Raw genomic sequence first — 6,000 nt, 5'->3', positions numbered from 1 at the left:
CAAAACTTTCATACGTAATAAATCTCCAAGATATGTAGGCATTAAAATCAGACACCTGGCTAAAGCATTGGTATTTTCTCTTAATGACAAAAGATTATATGCTCTTTTTTCCATCACAAGAACGTACAAAAGGGGTAGAGATTTGGTATTCATTTAATATTGAAAATAGCTTGCAATGCTCCTCTTCTGCTCGAATGAAGCAGCAAACATCTTTTGTTTTGCCATCTGAAGAGCTCCAAAACAAAGTTGCAAATACTAAATATCCAGTTACAAACAGTTATGTTATAGGAATTCCCCCCAAACTCTTAGAATCACTTGCTTTTGATTCTGCTCTTGTCTATACATTTTTAAGTCCACATGAAAAGTCCAGGATAACAAACCATACAGAACCACTTGCTAGCATCTAGAACTGCCAGTTAAGTTTGGAGAAGAGCCATAGCAATTTAGAGGCAAGAACAGAATTCTAGTTTATCTATCCTAATTACAATTTTCTTCTTGTCTCTTTCCTGACAAGACTATTCCAAGAAAATCCTGACTCTTCTAAATCCTCCTCATGCCAACCAGCCTAATCTCAGACCTTGAAAATATTTTATTTCTACTTCTTTCTCTTTTTATCTTTTGCAAGATACTACTACTTAACCGCATTTCTAACAAGTGATATTTTACATAAAGTTCTACCTGAAAACTAGGGCTCCTGTAAGAGCACTGCTACTTGGGACACAGGGACTCTCCTCATGGTTCTGGACTACCCAGAAACATCAAGGCACACAGGCCATACTTGCCTTCTGCTTGCACAACCACTAGTGTCTCTGACAGAAAGGGAAGCAGGCATTACTATTAGAGCACTGGTTCTTCGGAGCAGTGATTTGTGACCCCAGTAATAGGAACCTTGCTCTCTAAGGCCTTCCTCTTTGGCTCAGCACCTTCTATTCCTCCCTTCCCCTTTGCTGAAATAGTTCCTTTTCTCCTGTCCCCTCTCTGCTTCTCCTTCCTCTTCTCAGCAGCCCCCAATAAGTAGAAATTGCTGTAGGAAGAAGACAGGTTATATCGTTCCTTGTGGTGACTGGAGTTGAGACACATGGCTGCAAGGGCAGGTTTGGGAATCCTATAACCCTCACAGTGCTATGAAAGAGACACCTGGGTGAAGAAGGAGACTCCTCTCTCTGTGGCTCTCCAAAGCCTCTCCAAGCCCCCCTTCCATCTACAGCCTCCACAAAATGCTGCTGACCCCTTCCCCACCTGGATCCGCATCACCATACAGCATCCTCTAACTCCTGCTACTGAAAACGTTACCTAAAACTGAGAAGTTTACAGGTAATTCTTCTTATTGTAAATGGCAGTTAGATCCTAAATGGCATTGCTACCAATCCCTCTTCTGCAGCTTTGCGGCCTTCTGTAGCTTCCATTTACCTTTTACACTTTCTTATCCTCTGTCAATACTTCGAGTGTTTTATCCTGCTCTGACCATGTAAAATGTCTCAACAGAAATAAACAGCTGAGGTTTATAACACCAGGGGGCATCTCATAACTTGTACAGAATGTTATGCTATCCCTTTGTACAGCACAATGTCTACCCGGGACAGATTTTAGCAGTATTTATCTTCCATTTTCACCATTTTCCTTGGGCAATATACTTGTTTCAGAGCTTGACATTTTCAGATAGTGCAATAATGGTTTCCTCCAGTCATTCATTTAATTGCCTACTAATCCTTCACTAAAATCATTAACACAAAGGTCATGTTATTTGTATTAGGGTTTTTTAATAGGCCTCAAAATTATCTTCAGCTTTTTAATCATATAGGGTTTTTTTCATGCTAAAATAAGGAGTAAATTTACAAGTAACTGCACAGCTCTTGGGTTCTGTATAGACCAATTCAAATACTTATTTTCTAATTTGTTTTCATCATTTATTGAAATCAAGTTTATGACATTTCCAAAACTTACTTTTTAGAAACACTGTGTCCTGATTTCGGCTGGGAGTTAATTTTTTTCCTAGTAGCTGGTATAGTGCTGTGTTTTGAATTTAGTATGAAAATAATGTTGATAACACACCAATGTTTTAGTTGTTGCTAAGTAGTGTTTACGCTAGTCAAGGACTTTTCAGCTTCCCATGCCCTGCCAGGTGCACGAGAAGCTGGGAGGGGGCACAGCCGAGACAGCTGATCTGAACTGGCCAAAGGGATATTCCATACCATATGACATCATGCGCAGTATATAAACTGGGGGGAAGGTGAGTGAACAGCTGTGTGGTGCTTGGTTGCTGACTGGGGTTAAATCACGACATACTGCTTTTCATAGCCTACCCTAACACATTTCTCTGGTAAACCACAAATTAGTAATGCAACGAAGAGTACGTTGCTGATGGGGATTTTTTTGTTTTGCTTTGGATTTACCTACAAATCCTAAGAAAGGTCAGGTGTCCTTGTTTGTAGTGACACGTAACTGCCCAATAAGAAACTGTGTTTGGCCACAAGTGCTTCTAATCCAAATAGGTAAAATAGACACAGGTTGTGGGGGTAAGAATTTTGTCAACATACTGTATATAACAAATGAAGACATCAAGCAATAAACCCAGGGACTTATGGAGGGAGCCTTGTGGGACAGTCATTGTCTCCTAATTCTTGTCCTCTTGGCTATAAGAATGTAATTTCTTCTCAGTTTCTCACATACGCATAATAACCTAGGAAACACAACTACTATTGAATGTCACATATTCTCCTTTGAAAAAACAATACAAAGATGAGGTATATATGCTAATATATCTTAGGCCTCTGAAAAAGAAGAGTGATTTAGAGTAGAAGTTTCTAAATGGTTGTCTGATTGTTCATGATGATTTTAAAATTGTGAAATTTTTTTAGGATGGGTTACAGAAACAGCAGACAAGAACGACAAATTGGAGAGGAGGCTGGAAGAAGAACGGGTACAAGCCCTGTGATTCTACAACAGATAGTGAAGTTGCTACAGAGAAGCAGGAACTGCCCCCAGTTGGTATGAATCAGCATACTTTTGTAAAACCAATGGGAAAAATAGAGCTAAAATGAAACTATGAATATTGCTGGATAATCATCCTTTGCTTGTTACACATACTTCCTTTTTATGCTTTTCTCAGTGCTAGGAAAGTGAAAACCCCATCCTTGAGAATGCAGAAAATGAAACTGTAGTATGGAGAGAAAAAAAAAAAGGCTCAGCATTCCTCTTGTACAATAGGTATGGGGCTAGAGACTGAGGTATCTTTTGATGAAAGATACTGGGAAGATTATACCCATGAGAAAGAATTACCAAAAAGATACCTGGACAACAGAAGTGCCACAACTCAGGCTTGGAGTCTTTGTCTCAGTTTGAACTCTATCTAACCTCTGTTTACATGACATAACTAAAGGTTTTGGTTTCCATGCTTCAGGAAGTCTGAATCTTTCTCACATGCTTACCTATGAAAATTACATTTCAGACGTTTTCATCAAAACAGGAAGACAGAGTGATGCAACAGAGTGAGCAGGGAAGGACTCGATTCTATTTTTCTCTCTGCCACTGCTCTGTTGGATGACCTGGAACAAACAACTTCATCTTTCTGTGCTTTAACTTCCACATCTGTAAAAAGAAGATAATGAGATTGACCTCCTCTGCAAATAAACTTTTTTCCTCCTCTTATCAGGGAGTAGAAACAAATATGGAAGGAAACTCTTGGTAGAGTTCTAATATAATTCATTGGGAAAAAGCCAATTCAATGATGAGATTTCTGGGATTTATGGGATTGTTTTCATTCTCAAAACTTTGCAAAACAGTCCAAAGTGGAAAAAAAATCAGCCCAGGCTGGCCCAGACCCCGAGCCTGTGAAGTGATCTGAGCACAGTTGAGCAACACTGGACAGAACGTTTAGCCAATTACCTCCCTCCACATATTCCAAGGAATGTTTTATTTCAATAAAAAGAAATGACAGAAAATGTAACATCTCGCTCCCAGATCTTAAGAGTGAGAACTTCTGAATACCAAAAACAGATGGAATTTTGTCAGCAACGTTTCAAAGCTAAACCACAACTTTTCCACAGTTCTGAAGAGACTCTATAGAAAATATCAGAAGAGAGGTGTTAAGAAGTACAGAAAAATAGCACAGATTGGGCTGAAAATTGAAGATTGAAGGAAAAAAGTTGAAAGGAATTGAATAGAGCATGACAATACTATTCTTCTGTGTATGCTCAGTGCTGCAATTTCTTGCTGAGACAAAACAAGGCAAGATCCTTAGATCTGTGAATTCTCCCAAGCACTGTCTGTCACTCACACAACTGGCTTCTTCCTCATGTTTCCTGCAGATTTTAGGGACACATTACATATGCTCATCATTCTACCCCACAACTTCTTTCTTGCTTCATTAGCATGGGTTAATGTTAATATATTTAGCTGGCTGGTAGATATTATCTGTATGGGAAAAGGGGGAGGGCCTGCCCATTTTATCATGGTTTGTTCTTGTCTCTGTCTCGTCTGGAAGAGCAGGACATTTGAGAGATACAGATGCTCTGTTAACAGCAGTTATGCTATGAGGGAGTCTTTATTATTTATTGTACTATCAAGGCATTCTGTCAATAAATATCAAATGGGAACACTGCTGCAGTAGTACAACTGGTGACCAATGCAGTTTTAAAAGCATGAACACTCCTTTATAGCTTGTTTTAAGATATCAAAAAAACAAAGTCAGAGCTTGCTGACTTGTTTTACTTGTTTTGTTAAAACTTTCATCAGCCCAAGAGGGCAGCATTAGTGCTAAAAGTTTTGTCTTTCCAACTAGATGTAAATAATTTGAAATGCAAGAGACTGAGGAAAAGTCTGATTCTGCTTTCCAAAACTCGTCTAATTATCATCTGGCTTTTCTAGTTACCTTTCTTTCTAATTCCTTTGGCCTGAATCTTAGCCCAAATTCTTCTCAGGCAAGTTCTTCTACTCTAACAAGATCTAACTGGTCTAATTCACCGAAGGGTGTATAGCCTGTCACCAACCAAATTAGTTTTAATTTATCTTTGTGAAAAAAATCCCTTTCAGTTACAGGATCTAATGGCTTAAGAATTCTGGTGGCTTCAGCAGCAGTATCTGTGGTTGCCCCAGAACTCTTGGTCATTGGGTATCTTCCAGACTTAGGGAGTTATGAAGCTGTGTTCAAAGTGTCACTACACATCAATGGACCATTATACAATGCACCATGAATCTAAACCTTCACACAATCCTCATTATCAATAAATCTGAGTATCTTAAGAAGGTTTTTCAGATATGATCTCCTGTATTCTTCCTCTAAATCAATTCCAGCTGAATCAACTCGGTGGTCTGACTAGCTAAGGAAATTTAAGGAAATAGCATTAAAAAGCTAAGCAATATGCCCTCTGGTACAGCCTGGCAAAACCTATAAATTCTGACACCTAGACTGAAGTGTCCCCATGCAGGTGTCTTCATTTGAATGTAAGTTCATCCTACAGTCAATAGAGAACTACTCAGTACAGTTCATGAAGCTGAGAGCTATTCAACTGTTCAAAATACACTGATATATCTACCTTAAGGTGATCTGAACAGCTTGCTGCATCAACTATGAGCAGGGTTCAGCTTGCTAACCATAGGTGCTTAGTGACAACTATGATGGTCTGAGATCAAAGACTCCCACGTGAGACTTCAGATATGACAGGCTTTTTAGGAGACCCGCTTCTTGGAGCAAGAGGCCAGGCAGAAAACTCCACAATGCCTAAAATGGCATTTGATGCCCGCATTTGTGTAACTAAATTCCACATTAGTTCTCTACTGAGTATAAAGGGAGCTTAGACATCTGGTTCACATGGAGACACCTACACACTGAAACCTGAATGTAGGCGTCTTAATCTGCTGGCTGAATCCACCCCTTCACTAGGAGATTTCCTGAGCTGGCAGCTGCATTAGCATTATGTTTAAGAGGCCTCAATGGACATTATTTCCACTTCTAATCCATTCATGAGTACATTTATACTTTTGGCCTCTACAATACACTTG

This window comes from Calonectris borealis, chromosome 2, assembly GCF_964195595.1.
Source record: "Calonectris borealis chromosome 2, bCalBor7.hap1.2, whole genome shotgun sequence".
Classification (NCBI taxonomy): domain Eukaryota; kingdom Metazoa; phylum Chordata; class Aves; order Procellariiformes; family Procellariidae; genus Calonectris; species Calonectris borealis.
The sequence above is the reverse complement of the archived record's forward strand: the minus strand, read 5'-3'. Positions refer to the sequence as shown.